The sequence below is a fragment of the Chinchilla lanigera genome, unplaced genomic scaffold (genome assembly GCF_000276665.1).
Source record: "Chinchilla lanigera isolate Chin_1 unplaced genomic scaffold, ChiLan1.0 scaffold00001, whole genome shotgun sequence".
In the NCBI taxonomy this organism is placed as follows: Eukaryota; Metazoa; Chordata; class Mammalia; order Rodentia; family Chinchillidae; genus Chinchilla; species Chinchilla lanigera.
In genome coordinates this window covers 9643475-9665551 of record NW_004955402.1, presented here as the reverse complement: position 1 = coordinate 9665551, position 22077 = coordinate 9643475, and positions in this window count along the sequence as shown.

Genomic DNA, 22077 nt, shown 5'->3' with positions numbered 1-22077 from the left:
CTGTATTTATTTATTTATTTATTTGTTTCTTTCTTTCTTTATTGTCTTTTTGAGACAGGGTCTCATGATACAGTTCAGGCTGGCCTTAAGCTCACTTTGTAGCCCAGGCTGGTCTCAAACTCGCAGCAGTCTTCCTGCCTCAGCCTCCCGAGTGCTGGGATTACAGGCATGTGCCACCATGCCTGGCTGTTGTAATAATTTATTCATGTTCAGAGAATATTGTATTTTTATTTGTTAGGAAGCTAGCACTATAAGCAAAAGAGTTACTACGTATGGAACTTTTATTCTGTGGGAGATCAGACCTTTTAAAAGTAAGTAAAACTATGAAAGACCTGTACTCTGATCTTCTGAAGGAGACAATACTTACTGAATACTATTAGGTGCTAGAATTCTGAGTGCTTTTTTCATTTAGTCTTCCCAACAATATTGGGAAGGTGGGCGCACTTTATTTTTCCCACTTTATAAGTAAAGAAACTGGCATTCAAACAATTCTTAAGTAACTTATCCTCAATATCACTCAAAATCAAGTAAGAGACTGAGGTACTGAATACTTGGGGAATATTTAAGTAGGGTTGTCAGGAAAGAACTCTGTGGAGACGATATTTAAGCTAAAATGTAAAGAGGAAAAGAAATCAGTTGTACAGTTCACTTATAAGGTGGGGCTTTGGTAGGGGAAGGAAAAGAAGAGGCTTCCAGGTGGAGCAGCAAGTGCAGCGGTTGTGTTAGGGCAGAGCCAGCCTGTTGAGAGCTAGAGAATGACGGTGCGGCTGGACGATGACGATAGGATGGACACCACGCACACTGAGGCTGGAGGAGGGGACAGGGCCAGGTTGTCGGGACTCACATTTTATCTTCACACCAGAGCCCTCTGGAGTTTCACTGAACACGCAAGAAGTTGTTTATAAAGGTGGGGATGTAGCTCAGTGGTTCAGCACTTGCTAGCGAGAGGCTGGGTTCAGTCCCTGGCACTTTGCTTCCGCTCTGTGGAGCATCTCATCGCCTTGGTAGGACCGGTGGGTTTTCACGTTTGTAAATGAAGCCAGTCTTTGTAAGTACAGCACGGGCTTCTTGGTACATTTCCCTCTCCTCACTTGCCGTCTAGTTCACCCCCATTCTTGTGTCAGGAAAAGCAGGTGGCGGCATGTGACCGGGGGTCTTTGAAATTTTTATTCTGGGAGCTAAAAGATATGACTGCTGTATTAGTCAAAAGCTGACTTTTGGAAAGATCGTGGAGTGGTGAGCAGGAGAGAAAGAGTCTCTGAGATTTGGTGTCCAGACACAGACCATAGCAAGGTGAGGAAGAGAAAAAGGAGGGAAGGGGTCCCAGGAGGGGTCTGAAGCGAGAATTGAAGCCCACAGGGAGAGCAAAGAGAAAAACTTCAGTGAACAAGGAGGTGGCAGGTGGCGCTTTTTCCCCGAGCCTGGACTCACTTTGCGAGAGGGACAGCTCGGACCTGCAGATGCACAGTGACCACTGTGAACCCAGAGGCCTCCAAGGAGAAATGCACTAGTGCGATGGAGCGGTGGGTGCAGTGGACTGCAGTGGCTGGTGAGTTTGTCAGGTTCAGATGTCCTGCAGATGAGAGCAGTTGGCCAGGAGCCGTCTTGGAGAGGGGCCCACCGAGCTCAGAATTCAGCAACCACTGGCTCCTTCTAGTGGCTCACAGCCAAGTTCAAACCTGCAGGAGGTGGTCGGACTGCTGCAGCTGAATGGATCTGGTTCTAGCCTCACGGCCAGAAAATAGTCTAAACTTCAGTGGAAATAAAGGTGCAGGCTTGCTGGGATTACCCACTATCCCACTGTAAAGCTGCTGCTGGCTTGCTGGGATTAATCAGCACAGATCTGGAGTCTGCCCATATCGTCTACCAGTGACAGTAGAGACACATCTTGAAGTGATAGTTTTTTTTCTTTCTCTCTCTCTGTCTCTCTCTGTCTCTCTCTGTCTCTCTCTGTCTCTGTCTCTCTCTCTCTCTCTCTCTCTCTCTGGTTTGTTTTTGTTTTCTCTTCATTGTTCTTGTTTTTGTATGAGAACATGATTTCTAGTTTTTGGTTCTGTTCTGTTCTTTTTTTAATTTCTTCTTTCTTGAACTCCTGTCCTCTACACCAGCTTCTCAAAATTTGTGTGATCCTCCTTTGTCCTCCAGCCTTGCTTGTAATCCCTTCCTCTTTGTCTATTTCTCTATATTTCCCCTAACCCTTTTAAATTTTCTCTCCTGAGGGTCAGATTGCCATATTGAGGGCTTATTTCTGCATACAATTTTCTAGGTTGTTTTAGAGTTTGTTGTATACCACAAAAACTAGTTCATACAGTTAAAAGCAAATTAAGTTGCCTCAGTTGGTGATTTTGCAGGCTGTGTTTGATGCTATTGTTATTGCTGATTGTACCACTTTAGCCAAAGTGACATAATTGTTCTAACCAGCTGTTCTTCCTGGTATTCCAAGACAGATTGCTTAAGGATTATAATACTCTAGGCCAGGGCCAGAGAACTAGGGGCTGGGCCAAGTAAGCAGCAGCTTCTCATCCCCAATAAGTTGAAGAGGTAGGATCTTGCAACAAAAGCCAGTTACCCCTGGAAGACACCTGTGAGAAGTAGTCTTTTCCTAAGGGTTCTAAATACTAGCAATAAAGCTACTCACCATAGGCAATATATAAGCATCAAGAATTAAAATAATATATATAATATATATATTACATATGATTTTATATCTATATCTATCTACCTATGTATCTAAAATGAGAAGACACTTAAACAGGATGCAACCCCAGATGTCCACCTCACCAAAGCAATGAGATGGGACAATCTGAACCCACCTGGAATCTCAGAAGTCATAACAGCAGAAGTAACAAAGCAAATGAACAAGGCTCTAGGAAAAATCAAATCAGAAGAAATTTCTTTGATAACTACGGAGATGGTGACCATAATGAAAGACATGCTTAGTGACTCTAGAGCAGAAATAGATAAAAAACAGAGGAGCTTAGGAAAATGATGGAAACTATGAATGCCCAACATAGGAAAGAAACAGAACCCATAAAACAGATCCAAACATATCCAGAAGATTAAAAATTCCATTGAAAGTATAGACAGCAGAATGAACCAATGTAAGGACAGAATCTCAGCTATAGAAGACAGGACTGTTGTTAATGACCACGAGAAAGATTTCTTATAGCAAGGGACCATGTGAAATCAATCCAGCAGCTGCTACATGATGCAAAGAATAGCATAAGATTGATCAGAGTCGATGAAAACACAGGAGACAGTGAAAATGACATAAAAATCCTGTTCACAGATGTGTGGCAGAAAAATTCCGTGGCAGGGAAAAAAATTTGACATACAGGTAAGTGAGGCTATATATAGAACTCAAATTAGCCATGATAAAATCTACAGCAAGGCATACATAGTCAAGATCCTAGAAATTCAACACAAGAACAGAATATTAAAAGCAGTTAGGAAAAAGAAATAAATCACCTATACAGGGAAGCCCATCAGAGTCACAGCAGATTTCTCAACACAAACCCTCAAGTCTGGAAGAGCTTGGAGTGATTTCAAGCCTTAAAAGAAAAACCTCTGATGTAACCTGCAAAACTATTTTTCAAAATTGATGGAGAAATAAGATACTTTCATGAAAAATAACACTTGAGGAAATTCATGAACACCAAACCAGCACTCCAGAATGTTCTGAAGGACATTCTAGAAAGAGATAACAAGGCTTACAACTCCGTGAAACCCCAACAGAATGAATCCACCAGGAAAGGCAAACAAACAGGGAGGAGAAAAGAGAGACAGCAACGGGAAAATAACCTGACAAGGATAAGGTGCCCCAGACCAATTATCATTGTTAATAGTCTCAATTCACTGATCAAAAGAAACAGACTGGTAGAATGGATCGAGAGGCAAGATCCAACACTATGTGTGCAAAAGAAACACATTTTTTTTTTTTTTGGTTTTTCTCCGGTACCAGGAACCAAACTCATGACCTTGCGCTCGCCAGGCAGGCGCTTTTGCCGCTGAGCTAAATCCCCAGCCCAAAAGAAACACATTTAATCAAGTTCATAGGCTGAAAGTCAAAGTGGTGGAGAACAATACTGCCTGTGACAGGAACCAAGAGAAGTGCAGGGATGGCTATTCTACTTGCAGGCAGAGCGGATTTCAAGCCAAGCCTGATTACTAGTCAAAAGTTTTTTAAAAAATAGAAGTCTACTCTGGTTAAAATTTTAAGTATTGGGAAGTTGTCAGAGGCTTATACAACCAAGTGGGAAGCTGGCGCTCAACCTTGATAGGACTTAATACAAGCTGCATTACTTCTGCCAACTGGTTTTTTTTTGTTTTGTTTTTTGTTTTTTTTCTGGCACCAGGGATCGAACTCACAACCTTGCGCTTGCCAGGCAGGCACTGTGCCGCTGAGCTAAATCCCCTGCCCCACAAGCTGTATTACTTCTGTATTGTCTCAGGTCCCTGCTAGCACCGTTTTTAATGGGTTAGAAGCCGAGTTATCTGCTTCTTGTTCCTGCAATTCCTGAGTACTGACTACCGCACTGTATGGCTGCAGCTATTTCCAGCTTTCAAAATTTAATAGTCCTGTTTTCTAGATTCAGGATTATGGGTGGGAGTATGTGACTGGTTAACCTCAGATCTTGCACTCCGTGCTTAGCTCTCATTGAATGGGAGAAGTTATACCTGTCTTTTCTTACTTCTGCTTCTGTAGAGAGCCACAAGGCCTGACTTGGTATTTCCCTTGAATTGGAAGGGTAGTTTGATACCGAACAGCTAGTAGGGTAACAACTGTCACACTGGCTGTGCATGTTATTACAAATTGGACTTCATTGATTTGCTATCAGTGAGTCCCACCTGAGCAGGGGTAGAGGCAGGGCAGAAGCACACCAGAAATCCCAGGAATTTGGGAGGCTGAGGCACATAGATTGCAAATTAAAGGCCAGCCTGGGCAATTTAGACTGTCTCAAAATTAAGAAAAAAAAAGGGCTGAGGATGTATCTCAAAGTTGGAGCATTTACCTAGCATGCCTGGTACCCTCAGATTAATCTCCAATATTACACCAAAGAATCCCAACTGATTAACTCAGGAGCAGATGAGGGTTTCAGCTACAATTCACTAGGTTGTTATTTAGTTTCCCCTTGATTTTTCTTCAATTCCAAAGTAAAACTGAGCCCTCTGACACTCTCAGTGGGATTGGTTGATGATCCAGTGTGCTGGAGATCCACCCCCCAGCAGTCTCCAGTGTTTTTGGTACCAGTGGAAATATTTTCTACAGATCACAGGGGCAGGGATGGTTTTGGAATGATTTAAGCACATTACATTTATTGTAAACCAGGTGAGGTGGCACAGACCTGTAATCCTAGCCTCGGGGAGACTGAGGTAGGAGGATTACCATGAGTTCAAAGCCAGCCTGGGCTACATAAGCTAGTTCAAGACCAGCCTGCCCTGTATAGTGAGACCCTGTCTTAAAAAAAAAAAACAAAAAACATTTTGCACTTTATTATTACATAGTAATGTATAATTAAACATGCAATTTGCCATAATACAGAATCAGTGGGAGCCTTGAGTTTGTTCTCCAGCATCTAGATGGTTCCATCTGGAGGTGATGGGCCGTAGTGACACCTGAGGTGTGTTGCTCTGTCTAGTCTGCTGTCACGTAGTGGCTATAATTGGAGCAAACCCTGCTTCACAGACATGGTGTTGGAAATGGAAGCGGGCTTTTCAGTGCTTTTGTGGCAGACTCAGGTTATTCCACTTTGACTTTAATCTAGAGGGTATGGATATTTAAAGTGGTCTCAGTAGCCTTTTAAGGCCACTGTCACTTGTGATCCCAAGTTGCTGATCCTCTTCTAGCAGGGACAAAGCTGATCCGCTTGGCTTGTTGATAAATGGGTCAGAGATCCATCCCTTCCCAGTTTGGGGCCTTTTGTGGTTGGAAATAATGCTCCAACTCCTGAAAGCTGAGATAGATGATGGTGCACCAGCTTACACAAAGACGGCCCTGTCTCCGTCTCTTTCAAAGTCTCAGCTAATGTTTGAAACATCAAAAATACCAATGTTCACCTGTCATCTTCATCATTCCAGTTTGTTTGTTTGTTTGTTTTTCCCGGTACTGGGAATCGAACTCATGACCTTGTGCTTGCCAGGCAGGCGCTGTGCTGCTGAGCTAATCTTGCTAAATTACCCAGTGGGCAGATGGAATAGCTGCCATGCCAAACACTGTTATTTTGTTTTGTTTTGTTTTTCTTCTGGTACCAGGAATTGAACTCACAACCTTGCGCTTGCCAGGCAGGTGCTGTGCTGCTGAGCTAAATCCCCAGCCTCCAGTTTGGCTTTGAATGCATCCGATTTATCTGCCAACTTGCACACACTTGTCCTTTCCTGAAGTGACAGATTGAGTTCATTGAGCAGTTTGAAGAGTGAGTTTTGGGACACATTCTTTTTTTTTTTTTCTTTTGTCTTTTAGAGACAGGGTTTCACTATGCAGTTCAGGTTGGCCTTGAACTCATTTTGTAGCCCAGGCAGACCGTGAACTCACAGTGATCCTCTTGCCGCAGCCTCCCAAGTGCTGGGATTACAGGTGTGCACCATTGGGACCCATTCTGTGTCACTGAAAAATGCCAGTGGTGACTGTTTTTCTCAAATCTCTGGAATGGCTCTCATAACTCAGAAACTCTGGCCAGTGATCTGCCTCTTAGGAGACCACCTCAAGACTGTGTATAAGGCAGATGTGCTTTGCAACTATGTCCTCAGAGAGCTGTATGAACAGGCATGAGTCAAGAGCATGCACTTTAATGTGGCTGATAATTTTAATCACATCCTGTAAAACATTGTTGAGTTCAAGTCAGGTGATGTTTTTCAGGTAGCTGGCATTTGTTCTGATGACACAGTACATAGACTCATGTTCAGAAGTGACGTCTTTGACCTGGGTATAAAACCAGATAACCATCTATGCATGGCAGCTGTTCCATCTGCCCACTGGGTAATTTAGCAAGACCTTGTCACAAAGTTTTAAAAAAAATGTCTGGGCTCTAACTCTGCAAAAGTGCTGAGTTCAATTCCCAGTACCACATGCACATACACATGCACACATGTGTGCGCACACACAGTTTATGTACATGTGCAAAGTACCTAACAGAAGAAGGATGTTCTGGGAATTAGATGAGTAGATTTCCAGACTGTCTAAAGCTCCTGTAGTTAGAGATAATGAAATATGGTATCAAGAACATAGGAAATCAGACAACAGGTTCAGAACAGATTTTTAAACATAGAGACATACAACTGGCCATTTGATTTCTTACAAAGGTCCAAAAAGGCTTCAACATAGAAAGTGAAGAGCTATTTAATAAATATGGATGGAGGAACTTAATATCCACATGGAAAAAAATGAACCTTGACCCTACCTACCTTTTTGTCACATACAAAAATTACTTTTTTTGTTTTGTTTTTAAAGTTAAAGAAAAAAAACTAATAACACAATGATACAAAATTTCAAAATAAGACAGAGTGACAATGGTTAGTACATTGCTTATTATCTTCAAAGTATTCGCTCAGATTATAAGAAGTAGGCATGAAGAATTGATCAAAGGATGTAAGTACAAACCTTTCCAATGGACTAATGAAGGGAAGTTACTTTGAAGTGCATCACGTACCTTAATATGAAAGCTGAAGCTATGAAGACTGCAGAGAGAAAATAGAATGTTTCTGTGAATGTCTACTAGTTTCTTACAGTTAACGCTCTATAATTTTTTGTTGTTTTGTTATTTTTTGCAGTGTTGAGGATCAAACCCAGAGCCTCGTGCGTGTTAGGCAAGCATTCTACAGCCACGCTACATCCCCAGCTCCAAAACTGATAAATAGGGCTTCACCAAAATTAAAAACTTGCCCTACCTGATACAAACTTATAACCCCAGTATTTAAGATGCAATAGCAAGGGGCTGGGGATTTAGCTCAGCGGCACAGCGCCTGCCTGGCAAGCGCAAGGTCATGAGTTTGATTCCTGGTACCAGAAAAACACAAAACAACAACAACAACAAAAATGCAATAGCAATGGTTCGGGGATAAATAGACTAAAGGAGAATAGAGAACCCCCTTCTATAAATATATAGATTTTTGTGTTTCATTACATCACATTATAAGACATTGGAACGTATAATCAAAAAGGAAAGGGAAAATTGTTTGATACATCATTTTGGGGCAATTGCTTATCTATTAATAAATAAAGCAGGATCTCCTGCATCACACAAATTTCAGCTAGGTTAAAGACATAGTATAAAATGCAGCACAAAGCTGTTTACAGTATATCTTAATTACTTTGGTATACAGAGGAATTTGTTAAAATTCAGAAAACATCAATCGTAAAGAAAAAGATCCATCCACACATAACGTAGCCATTTTGGCTACATTAAAATTAACTTTGCCTCACCAAAAGGTAGCACTTAGAGTGGCAGGGGATAGTTGCAACACATAGCTAGTGATTAGTATTTAAGAATGTCTGAAAAACTTGTGTATGCCAGGCGTGGTGGTGCATACATGTAATCCCAGCACTTGGGAGGCTGAGGCAGGAGGACCATTGCAAGTTCAAGACCATCCTGGGCTACAAAGTGAGCTCAAGACCAGCCCGAACTGCATCGTGAGACCCTGTCTCAAAAAGACCAAAAACAAACCAACAAACAAAACTGTGTGCATCAGAAAGTGGCAAACAACCCAGTTATAAATTGCAGAAGACAAACAGGAAATTAATGGAGAAGAGGAAGGATGAAAAGCTGCTTTACTTCACAAGCGATCAGGAATACTAAAGTACTGTTTGCTCGTCTGTCAGATTGGCAGAAATTAAAAAGCTTGGTGTTGGGAGGCTAAGATAGGAGGATTGCAAGTTCAAGCCCAGCTTGGGCAAGTTAGATATCCTATCTCAAAAATTTAAGAAAAGTATATGTATGGGTGTGTGTGGGGGCTCCCTAAGGATGTAGTTCGTTGTAGAGGCCTTGGGTTCAATCCTCAGTATAGTATAAAAATAAAAGCCTAATGCATGTTACTATAATTTGATACAACCTTTTTGGAGGAGAATTTAAAATCCTAATAATGTGAAAGATCTAATAACCTTCAGCCCAGAGTCTCTAGGTGTTATACAAGGGATTTCTTGTATGTGTATATTACAGAGACATTCAGTATGCAGTATGATAATGCCACACAATTAGAACTGTAAAGTGTAGACTTTTTTGTTTGTTTGTTTGTTTGTTTCCGGTACCGGGGATCGAACTCACAGCCTTGTGCTTGCCAGGCAGGCGCTGTGCCGCTGAGCTAAATCCCCAGCCCCCAAGAATTGTAAAGCGTGGATCAATGAATTGATGAATAAATTTTTAAGCATACATTTCCTGAGTATGTCACCCAGGGAAAATAAAGGAACTAGATAGATTTAGCAAGAATAGATCTTTCACTGGTTGCAATCATGTTTTATAAGTTCCAGTAGGAACGTGATAAAAGCAGTTGTAAGATGAAAGCCACAGAAGAAAAACTAGAAAGTTCTGGGGACTGCTAAAGAAAAAGCATTTTGTGGATGGATGAAGTTGTTTCTCCTGTTACAATCACTTATCCACAATAACACAAATGATCTTAAGTTCCATCGAAGTGACATTTTCTTTGAAGTAACTGGTTCTTACCACCAGAGGACAGCATTTGCGTGGAAATACCTCCTCCAAAGCCGAACCCTGGAAAAACCGAGATTGAAAAGAAAGAAAAAAATGAGGATTTTGATATATTCCTATTCGAAGTGGATTCTGGGACTGACCTTCAACTGCCCTGGTCTATACAAATTTTAAGTAAGCTATTATTACCGCAAATGATATCCACAGTGTTGTGCTAGAATATTTCATTTTCTTTTTCTTGTTTTTTTGTTTTTAAGAATATTTCATTTTCATAGAATTTTGAGTGACTCAGCAGCTCTGCATTGCAAATGTCAGGAATGTCTTGACGTTGGTGTTTTTCTTGCAAGTTCTTCAGATGGTTGTTTACGTCAGTTTAGAAAGTAAGCGATACCTTCACTGGGGGGATTATTAAGTTATGATTATGTCATAAAGTTTTGCAACCTTTCCTCTAATGTGTGTTATTTAACAATATCTCCAAGGAAAATGCAGTGCCTTTGCCCTGAGGGCTGGAGGAGATCCCTTCCACATGTTCTGGTTAGACTTTCCACTACACTGTTTCTTGATCAAGCTCCAGTTTCCACCCACTCCTTTGGGGTGGCGGGGTGGAAAGTAGGGAAGAGCTTCCTGTTCTGAAGTTAGTGCCAGACATACACTAAATTGTAAGCTCAGATGACAACAAAATATACAGTAAGAGTCTAACAGGGCATTGGATTTAAACATCCGACCCACGGTATTTAGCACACGGCTTGGTACTTCAATGTCTTAATAAAAATAAACCTGATCAATCTATTCGCCAGCTAAAAATCCTTTAGTAGCTCCAAACAGCTTCAAGAATTAATTTAAGCCAGGTGTGGTGGTGAGAGACTGTAATCCCAGCACTCTGGGAAGTTGAGGCAGGAGGATTACAAATTGGAGCCCAAGTTGGGCAATTTAGCAATTTAGCAAGTCCCATGTCTCAACACTTTTAAAAAAGCCTTGGGAAGTAGCTCACTGTGAAGGCCCTGGATTCAAACCCTACTACTGGGGGTGGAGAAAATTAATTTAGTAATGAATTAACTTTGCATTGAAAACTATTGATAATCAGGCTCTGCATAACCCTTCAGCTTTATATATGAACAGTTCATTACTATATGCTCAACATATGTCATATATAATCATTACTATTCATACTCTATGTGCATGGTCATTCACTTTTGAGACACCGTTTGCAAATGAGGAACCCACGGCTCATGTAATTGGAAAATTATTTACTCAAATGGGATTTTAACTTGGAAGTATAGGGCTCCAAAGTCCTAACTATGTCACACATCTCACCTTGCCTCTAACAAGTAACAGAATACTTCCCCGTTTGAGTTCCTTTTAAGGCTAAAAACTTTTGCTTCCTCCTGGAATGCCTTTCTTCTCTGCTCGCAGAAGTTGGATCCTCCTCGTAGTTGAGATTTGGCTTAGTAATCGCGTTCCCTGATCCATTCATTGATGAGTGCTGAGGAATTTTCCTTACATTGTGCATGTGTGCGTGGGAGAGGTAATTGCTGATGTTACACTTAGAAGAACCATTGCTCTGAGGAATTCAGAAATCCATTTTCAGCTTGAACCTCAACAAACAGGTAGTTCCTCCGAAGTGGGGCAACATAAACCTAGCTCTTTTTTTTTGGGGGGGGTATCAGGAATCGAACTCTGGTCCTTGTGCTTGCCGGGCTGGCGCTTGTGCCACTGAGCTATATGCCTGGCCCAGCTGACCTCCCTTGACCTAGGGATAAAGTCCCTAAGAGAGAGAATACTGACTGAAGCAGCAACTAAAGCTCCAAGACAGCTCTCAAGTTGGAGGGATCTGTGGGACCAAAACAACAAAACCATTATCTGAGTTGACAAATCAGACAGGAACTGTTCTTAAAGGCCAGATTTGAAGTGAACTTTAAACCTTTGCAAATATAAAGACCAGAAAGACCCTTGATAGTAGGGGTGATGGACCCTGCTGAAACTACTACAGGGAGAACTGGGTGCCCAGGACAGACAAAGCCAGGGAAATAACACTACTCAGAATTGTCTTTTGGAATAATAGTAAGCTACCTTAAGAGAAATTTCTTTTTTTGGTACCGGGAATTGAACTCAGGACTTTGCACTTGCCAGGCAGGCGCTTATACCATGGAGCTAAATCCCCAGCCCTACCTTAAAAGAAATTTCAATGGATGGCATCTCCAATATTTCATATCTTTTTCAAAAATTGGAACAGGACTCAGATTTGTTGCTTGAGCATTGCCTTTCTTAATTACCTATGGTTTCTTCTTTTTTTCTTTCATTTGCATGTTGATCATTTTTGCAGTTGCTAAGACTAAAATTTTCCAGACAAAATTATGGTTTAGTTCCAAGACAAGAAAGAGTTCTTTGAAGATATGGCCTTATTAGTTTCCCATTTCAAGTATTTTTATTACTCCTTTTGAAAATGTGATAGAAGAGATGGGAATTGGCATTTAGTGAGGAGATACTAATGTGCAGACAGCTCTTCCACTGAATTATCCCATTCCCAGTGTAATCCCTGTGGCCTGTTACTACCATCCCCACTTTACAGAGGAGCTGGAGACATAGAGTTGAGCACCTTGTAGTGAGTGGGGCATAACGTGAAGTCCAACTCCTTTACCCCAAGGCTTTCCAAGTTAGAATGAAGTATGAGCATTTTTTAGAGAGCATTTCCAAAGGCCCCTTGTGTCGGCTAAAATTTTATGTTTAAGTGGACAAGCATACAAGTAGATATAAACAGCCCAGGCCTTTGGCATTTATTTAACCACAAAACTAAAAGTAAATATGCAAATAAAGAGCTGGTGTGTTGGTGCAGCGTATAGTCCTGGCTATTCAGGAAGCTGAGGTAGAAGGATCACTTGCTCCCAAGTTCCAGATCGGCCCAGGGAAACATAACAAAACTCCTCTCTGTGTCTGTCTCTCTTTCTCTCTCTCTCTCTGCATAAATTTGCTCAATATACACATACAGACACACGCACATCTACAAACGTATACACTGCTCACAAACCAAGATTTTACTGTCTACATATACTAAAACCTTGCTTTGCGAGCATAATTCATTCCAGGAACATGCTTGTAACCCAAAGCACTTGTATATCAAAAAGCAAATTTCCCCATAAGAAGTAATGGAAACTCAGATGATTCATTCCACAACCCAAAAATGTTCATATAAAAATGATTACAATACTGTAATATAAAACAATAATGAAAATACAAAATAGAAAAACAAATTAACCTGCACCTACCTTTGAAAACTTTCATGGCTGGTTTGAGAGAAAAGAGAGAGGAGGGTTGTTGAGTAGGATGGCTTGCGCTGTCACAGACAGAGTCGCTGCTATCTACTGGCTCAATGGTTTACTATCTTTTTTTTTTTTGGTTTTTCTCTGGTACCGGGAACGGAACTCACGACCTTGCGCTTGCCAGGCAGGCACTTTGCCGCTGAGCTAAATCCCCAGCCCCTCTACTGGCTCAGTGGAATCTTTTTCTTTTTGTGCAACTTTAACAAGGAACCTAGCCAGTGATACTTGCTTTTGCCTTCTTTTGAGGATTTCATTAAAATGTGACATTGCATTACAGTTAAACAGACTCATCGCTTGCACTGCTATAGCCTTATTTGGGTGGGGCTTTTCTATAAAATTTTGCACTATTTCCACATTTTACACATCTCCCTAATCTCATTTGAAGCAAGGAATTCCTCCATCTTTTTCTCCTTCTCCCCTGCAGACAAGATCTCCTGGATAACGTCTTTGTTACCTATTTTGAAAATATGATAGAAGGAATGGGGATCGGCATTTATTGAGATACCAAAGTGCGGAGAGCTCTTTCACTGAATTATAGAAGAGCATCACCCCATTACCCATAATCCCGCAGCGAGTGAGTGAGAATGAGCGGGAGAGCGAAGCCATTGGTTCAGTTGTGATCATGTGATATTTGGTATCACACAGTACTCAGATTGTAAGACATGGCTCGTTTATAAAGTTAACATTTATTAGAAGTATTTGTCTTGGACACTCACAGGACAAGTTACTTGCAGTCAAAGATTTTACTGTGTGTGTGTGTGTGTGTTTGTGTATCACACATATTTTATATACATACAAAAGGAAACAGAACTTTGTCTATAAAACATAAGCAAACATTAATAATATCATTATTGATATCACTGGTAATAATTATATAGTCACTATCAAGTCATTGGGACAAAATGACACCACTTAAAGGAGGAGAGGTTTGCTTGGGTCATCGTTTCAGAGGTTCAGTCCATGGTTGACTGGCTCCAAGGTGGGATGGCGTGGGGGGAGGCTGTGGCAGAAGAAAGCCGCGCAACCCATGGCAGCCGGGAAGCAGACAGGGAAGGGAGGAGTCAGGGGCAAAAATATACCCTTCCAAGTCAAGCTCCCAGGGACCTGCCTCTTCTGACCAGGCCCACCTCCGAATACATGAGGCTTTTGGGGGGACATTTTAAGTCTATTTAGTTAGTTAGTTAGTCTTTTTTGAGACAGGGTCTCGCTATGCAGCTCAGGCTGGCCTTGAGCTCCCTTTGTAGCCCAGGTTGGTCTCGAACTTGCAAAAATCCTCCTGCCTCAGCCTCCTGAGTGCTGGGATAACAAGCATGTGCCACCATGCCTGGCTGTGTTGTTTTATTTATTTTTGTCTGGGGACATTTTAGGTCTAAACCATAACAATAGTTGATATTATTTTGTTGAAGTAAAATCACAGTTTACAATATAAATACAGTTTAGACTGGGGTACAAGTTTTTTCTTCAGTGTGACATTTCTGCCTGCCATGTAATTATTCCATTTCTAAATAAGGGTTTTTTCTTTGGACTAAGAAAAAAAAACATCCAAGATTTTTATAGAACAATGTGATAGAATTTACCCATATGATTCTTTCATTATGAAATGCTCTTCTGGCTTTGTTTCACTAACCTCATGACAATAAAGATAGAATTATGTTATTGGAATGTCTGCTCTTTGAGGGTGGGACCTTGTTTACCACTTTCATTGTTTCTTAGTGTCTAGAACAATACGTGCTCAATACAGATTTACTGACCGTAGATGCTATCATTTGGATCTAGAATATCTCCTCAAGACCCATGTGGAAAAGACTTAGTCCCAGTCTGGTGCTTCTAGGAAGCTGTGGCATCTTTGAGAGGTGAGACCTCATGGTCTTCTAGTCACTGGGACCATGACTTGAAGAAAGTATTTGGAATCCAGCCCTCTTCCTCTCTTTGCTTCCTGGCTGTAGTCAGGCCAGCAGCTTGCTCCACCATGTGTCCCTGCCACAATGAGCTACTTTGGCACAAGCCTAAAAGTAATGGAGCCAACTGTGTGTGGACTGTGAACAAAAATAAAGCTTTCTTCTTGTTAAGTTGATTGTCTCGGATATTTTGTCACCATAACAGAGAGCTGCCTAACACAGCTAGAAGGAGTTAATGAGTTAGTAACAGGAGGAGTTAATGAGTGAAGAAGCACTTGGGACTAATGCACTGTTAAATGTAAAGGCAGGACCTAGGTGCTGGCAACCATAGATTGTAAGATGGTCATCCAGGTTGTTAAAAATGTGCTTAGAGTGCTTGAAAGTATTCTGAGACATTAATTTATTGATTGAGCTCTGTTTTTCTTCTCCAGCTTTCCCTTTCTTCCTACCCAATAATTAAGCAGGTGGTTGTGTTTGGTGTCCGTAACCTGATGGGAGAGATCTAGCAGGTCGGAAAGCAGGAATTGCTTTGAGGCTTTCTTGGTTTGTGTTCCCTAAGTTCCAGATGACAGAAACACTTCAGGAGTGATTCTTCCTCTATGTTATCTTCTGTCCCTACATCCACATCTATCGCCATTTTTCTCCACCCTCACCTATATGCGCTCAGAGGCTGATCTTCACAGATTGCATCACTGGGTTCTTTTGGCTCTTCGGTTAGATTTGGCCAGTGAGAGACACTGCATAAGAGTGGAGGCCAGTGTCCCCCACCCTCCACCCCCAGTGGATTGGTGTTTGTGCTCTGTAGAAGACCATAACATTGTGACAAAATTGGTGGTATTGTGGGTTGGGGATACAAGGTGATCTGAGGATAAATTGTGTGTCTTCCTGGTGAGATGGTAGCCTCAAAGTCAGATATACTTAAGGAAAATTAAATGATATACTTTACACATATAAATTTGCAAGCTGAGATTGACACCTGCCATAGTATTTTTTTTTAAAGGTTATCACTGTATTGCAATGGAAATTCAAACTTAAAAACTTGGTGTGCTCAACACACTCCATCTAGGAATCCAACCTGACAGTTTAAATCATGCTAAATTTAGGATTATAAAATTCTAAAAGCTGATTCCTTGTGTGCCTAGGTAAAATTTGGGGCTAATATCTATACTCTGAAGCTGGTGCAATGGTATACATCTGTAGTCTCAGCTACTTGGGAGGCTGAGCTAGGACGATTACTTGAACCTAGGAGGTTGGGACCAGCTCATGCAACATAGTGAGACCTTGCATCTAAAAAAAAAAAAAAATTTATACCATGTGAGGCAGAAAGTGCAGTGAATAAGAATGAAGACTCTGGACCCAGAATGACATTCACTACTTCAACTTTTTCACCTGTTAAACAACCCAAAATATTCAGGTTGAATATGATAATTAGTAAATAGCTTACAAAGGTACATGTAGCCGGGCATGGTGGTACACAGCTGTAATCCCAGCACTTGGGAGGCTGATGCAGGAGGATCAAGGCCAGCGTGGTCTACCTACCACGTTCAAGACCAGCCTAAACTACATAGCAAGATCCTGTCTCAAAAAATTCATATGATCGGTTCTCTGTGGTGTTTATTGCTGTTATTCTATGATCTCAACAGTCACTGAAGCATTCATTCATATCCTCAGTGTTTACTTAGCACTGAGCCTGTGATGCACAGCAGGACGTACCCATGTGAAGGTGAATAAAGATCTGTCTGATGCCAAGGAGATGGGTAGCTCTTCACTGAAAAATCCACTTATTTTTCTCAGGTACGTAGCTACACAACCTTTCCAGCACCCTTGCAGATAACGATAGCATGTAACTAAGTTCCAGACATTGCTTTAGGAGTAGATGGGTTGCTTATGAGTTTTTGACCAGGGTTCTTTTGTTTTGTTTTGTTCTTTGTTTTTGTCTTTTTGAGACATGCTCTTGCTATGCAGTTCAGGCTGGACTTGAGCTCACCTTGTATCCCAGCCTGGTCTCGAACTCACAAGGATCCTCCTGCCTCAGCCTCCTGAGTGCTGGGATTACAGGCATGTGCCACCACGCCCGGCTCGCCTAGGTTCTTAAGAGGTAGGTGTTCCCTCTTCATACTCAATCCCGTTCCAGTGTCTTGATGTGGAAGACAGCAACAAAGCGGATGGAGCCTGAGATTCTGAATCACATGCGGAAGAGAACCATCAAATGACTGGGACACTGACATGCGGGCAAGAAGTAAACATCCTTTGCCTTTGAGCTGCTCTACACTTTGCTGAGGGTCAGTTTGTTGTAGAGGTTGGTGGTATCCTAATTAACACATTATTTTTGTAACTATGATAGGACACGTGGAAAAGGAGGGTACTTTGCAATCAAATATGCTTTCTAATTGGATTTAGATTTTCTGGGGGAAAAGCTAGAAAAATGGAATGCTTTTGCATCTTCTCTTTTCACGGAAGCCAGGCCTCTTTCAGAGCCTCTGATCTCATCATTGCGTGTCCCCCGCTGTGGTTCTGTGCTCTCTCTCCTCTGTCTGAAGGCTCCTGGCAGCAGCCTCCTTTGCTGAGCCACGAATGGCACTTGCTGACAGTGCTGACCCCTTTGTAATATCTGGGTTACGCTGTGTCTCTGAGCACGAGTGTGATGCACAGCCCTCCCTCACCCGCCTGTTCCTTTGTGACCCACGGGCAATTTGTACAGGGAAACGTCGGTCTCCGACAGCCCACAGATAATGCGACTTCTTAAAGGGACTCTGTACCGCACAAGTCACGCAAACTGTTTCTCTGGAAGTACGGTTTATGATTTGGGGAAAATGCTTTTAAATTCCAGGTTAACGGCACGTCTGCTTCTTGAGACAAAACCCCATACTTTCAATCCGCGCTTTTCTGGTCTGCAAGGCCCACACCTCCACTAAATGATAGGAACAGATGGAGATTCCTGTACCGTTTTATCACCATCCTGCAGCCTACTTGATGGATTTGACTGAGGCGAGTCTGACGGACACACAAGCACTTGTTCAGCAAGTCTCCATGTGCGCCTTGGAGACCTGAGCGCCTCTGCAGATTGGTTTTGAGGGTGCTGCTCCGATTCGGGGCAGTGCAGGGAGGCCTGGTGTGGTCCGTTGCAGCCGGCCCTGCTCCAGGTTGTCTGAGGGCCCCTCAAGGTGGGCAGTGTCTATCTCTTGCTGTCCTCCAGGGCACTGCCAGTCTGTCCCATTGCCTTGCGAGTGTAATAACAACTAAAAATCAAACCGTAGGCACATTTTACCTGGAGTTTGCCAACTGTCCTGAACTGACTGTTCTCAACCAACAAGCAAGGCTGAAACTCCAGAAAAATAAACACTTCAGGAGCACTGGAAACTTCCACTCACCCGTTCTCCTCCTCCCTCAGCTTGCAAACCTCTAATACTTCTTAAGTTGAAGTATGTGGGTTCAAGGACCTACACGGATAATACTTGCTACCAGGAATTAATTTTACACTTTAAAATAATATTCTGATTCTGAAAAAAAAAAAAAAAAAAAAAAACCACACCACTCTTGGCAGGTTTTCCAGAAATAAATGCTTACCATGTGAGATTTTAGAAAAAAGGAAAGTAAATTAGTCATTCAATATGAAGCATCCAGTAACTTCTAAATCCCTGGAAAAATCAACACAGGCCAGACCTCGTACAGACTTCTTAACTTTTCAATTTTCATATCAATCTCTCAGCTGGCTGGATTGCAGTTGGTGAGCCAGGATTGGCTCAAACCAACTTGTGCTTTTTCATGCTTCTATAGCAGTGGCTTTCAAACTGATGGTAGCAGTCTCTGCCTGAAGTGGGCCCTCAAGCACTGAGTAGCATGGGGTCTGGCACTGTCGACCTTTTTCTGATCTGCTCTGCGAAGGGAATCTTGTTCTGGCTGGTCACTAGAGTAGTAGTGACCGCCCACTGGGCAAGGAGCTCACCGGAGGAACTCTGCACTCCCCAGCCCAGTACCTTCACGGCGGGGGTTACCAAGGGCAAACACACACTTAAATGCCAAAGAGCTTCCCTCATATCAGAAATTTGCCCTGAACCTGCCATGGCAGGAAAGTTAATCGGCCTCCTACCTACCATGTATTAGGACAGTGGTAGAGAAAGACCACAGGACCTTGGCACTCGCTAAAAATGGACTGGCTACCACAGTATAGTGCCAGTCAGGGTGGCCCTAAAGCAAGGTAGCGAGGGCAATTCTGCCAGTGGGCAGAAATACAGGGGGCACACCAGGTGGTTCACTTTATAAAGTGGGAGAAGGGGACTGATACCCAGATGGTATAGGCTCTGGGCCAAGGGCCCTCTGGCTGCTTGGTCAGGGCCTGGAAGGAACCAGATTGGAAGCTCTGTGACAGAGAAGCCTAAGGGAGCAGCACGAGGAGCCCAGTACGATTGACGGCAGACTGTCAGGGTATCTTGAGTCTTCCCTGAATTTAATGCCTATCAGGGATGTCCGTGTGGAGGAAGCACTCAGCGGTGAAGTCCACGGGATGTCTCACTTTGGTGGACGTGGACAGTGAATGTTGAAGAGACTAGGCCAGCTGCTTGGTGCCACACTGATTTCCATTTCAGTCAGTGCTGACTAGAATTGGTACCTTCTCTGCCCACTGTCCGTCAGTATCACCCTTCATGGGCTCACGGGATGCCAACGTATCACCATGACGGCCTGACAACACTGCGGCAGTGAGCACACAACCATGGCACCCACTGGTCCCGTAAGTCGTCTGATTAGCCAGAAGTAGCTAGTCTGCTGGGCGAGCGAGCAGGGTGCCAGCTTTGGGGGCCCTGCAGGGTGAGGGTGCTGCCCTCCAGCCTGCAGTGAACGCACTAGGTCAGGGGCTGTGGTGCTGTTTCTATGAACCAGGATGTCCTCTCAGGTACAGGAGCCCAGGGGTGCAAGTAGACAGGGAGCCTCGCACAGGCTGCTTCACAAGCTCACAGCTTTAGCTTCTGCCATCTTACTGGTCCTGGTTCCGAGAGGAAACCAGGCAGCCACTGAACTTGAAACTCTGATTTTTGCCAGGTCATTTTAGATTATTTCATCGGTGGCCAAAGTGGCACAGAAAATAATTACTGCCATGGTGGGCAGAATTAATCCTTAATACCTAGAAGAGCCAGGGTTGCTCCTGCATAATGGAGTGTGACTAGAGCTCAGGGGATTCAGGACGTGTTCTTGGCGCTTCCCTACTCAAGAGATCATAGTAAGTGGGACACTTTGACACTAGGGCCTGATCAGGCTGTGATAGTGTCACTTGGCTGGCCTGAGAGACATTTCGGAGATAAGTAAGTGTGCTTGGGTGGGTCGTGAGGGCACGACCTTGGGCACTACACAGGGCCCCTTGCGCCTTCTCTCTGGCTCTTCCCCTGCTCACAACTTCCCGGCTGCTGTGAGTTGAGTGGCCTTCCTCCACCACACCCTTTTGCTAGAGCGTTTCTGTCTTCAGCCAGCTTACCATGGACTGACACCTCTGGAATCATGAACCAAGATAAATCTCTTTTTTAAGTTGTGTATGTCAGGTATTTTTTTGCCAGCAATGGAAAAGTGACTAATGTAAGGCCAAAATACCTAAGGACTCCGGGCTGCAGTTCTCTGGCTCTGCCCACCAGGTGGGCAGTCTGAGGAAATCAAGGATTGGTAGTGGAGGAGAAAGTGGCCATCTTTATTCTGGGACACATTTTCCAGGGAACCCACAAATGGCTACCAGCACAGGCATGGGATCTGGAACTCATGGGAAGACCCTCCATAGTTGACTATGTAAATCTTTGAGGAACATGTGAATGTGTAACTCTTCACAGTGCTCTGTGGTGAAAGTGCTTGAGTGGAAGGGTGTTTGAGAACTTCTTAGGGATCCCAGGAGAGTCTGTGGACGCGTGGCACCCAAGGTCCCCGGTTCAGCAAGGTTTTCCGCATGTCCCTCCTGCAAGACCAGGATTCTGGTGGCAAAGCCTCGCAGATTTGGGAAGGCACCAAACCAACTCCCCACTTTTTTTTAAAATGAATTTTTTTTAAAAGATAAAAGAAAGAAAACATATTAATAGACACACAGACATTTACAAAATAACACAAAAACAATACAAGCAATACACATTTTCAGACAAGGTGGTAAGAAATTAATGATGGTTGCTGTATTACATATTGATATGTTCAAATTGGTTACTCAGATAAGCAAATATAGGCATGTAAGGTTGATCAAACAATTAAACATTAACTGTTCCTTTCAATAAAGTAATAGAAACCAGTATTATAACTATCTTAGCTGTCCTGTGCATACCTATATACATATTTTCCCTTATTTCTTTCTTTTCTCTTTTCCCTCATCCCAGTTGTTCCTTTGAACAATTTCTTTCCCTTTCATAATATCTATTGTAACTTTTAGATTTTATTCACTCTTTTGGATTCTTACACTAGTAAGACAATACATTGCTTACACACGGAGGTCTGATTTATTTCACTTGAGCATGGTCTCTAGTTGTGACCATTTACCTATAAAAGCCTCAAGTTTATCTTTCTTTGTAGCTGAGTAATATTCCACTATATAAAAATACCACAACTTTTTTACCCATTCCTCAGGGGATGGCCATTTGGGTTGCTTCCATGATGTAGCTATGACCAATTGTGCTGCTATAAACATGGGTGCACATATATCGCTGTGATAAGATGTTTTCAGTTCTTCTGGAAAAATACCCAGAAGGGGAATAGTTGGGTTGAAGGGGACCTCTAATCCTAGTTTACTGAGGAGTCTCCAGACTGATTTCCACAGTGGTTGTAGCAGCCTACACTCCCACCAACAGAGGAGAAATGTTCCTTTTTCCCCCACAGCCACTCCAGCATTAATTATTGGTTGATTTCTTCATAATAGCCATTCTTTCTGGGGTGGGATGGAATCTCAGTGTTGTTTTAATTTGCATTTCTCAAATGAGTAATGATGTTAAACATTTTTTCATATATTTGCTTGCCAGTTGTATTTCTTTATCTGAAAAGTGTGTATTCATCTCAGATATCAATTTTTGGATTAGGTCTTTGAATTTTGGGGTGTTGATTTTTTAAAAAATTCTTTATATATTCTAGATAGAAGTCCTTTGTCTGAGGGACAGTTGACTAAAATTTTCTCCCGATTTGTAGGTTTTCTTTTTACTCTGCTGGTGATTTCTTTAGATGTGCAAAAACTTTTCAGTAAGGTGAGAGCCCAGTTGTTGATTCTTTTTTTTT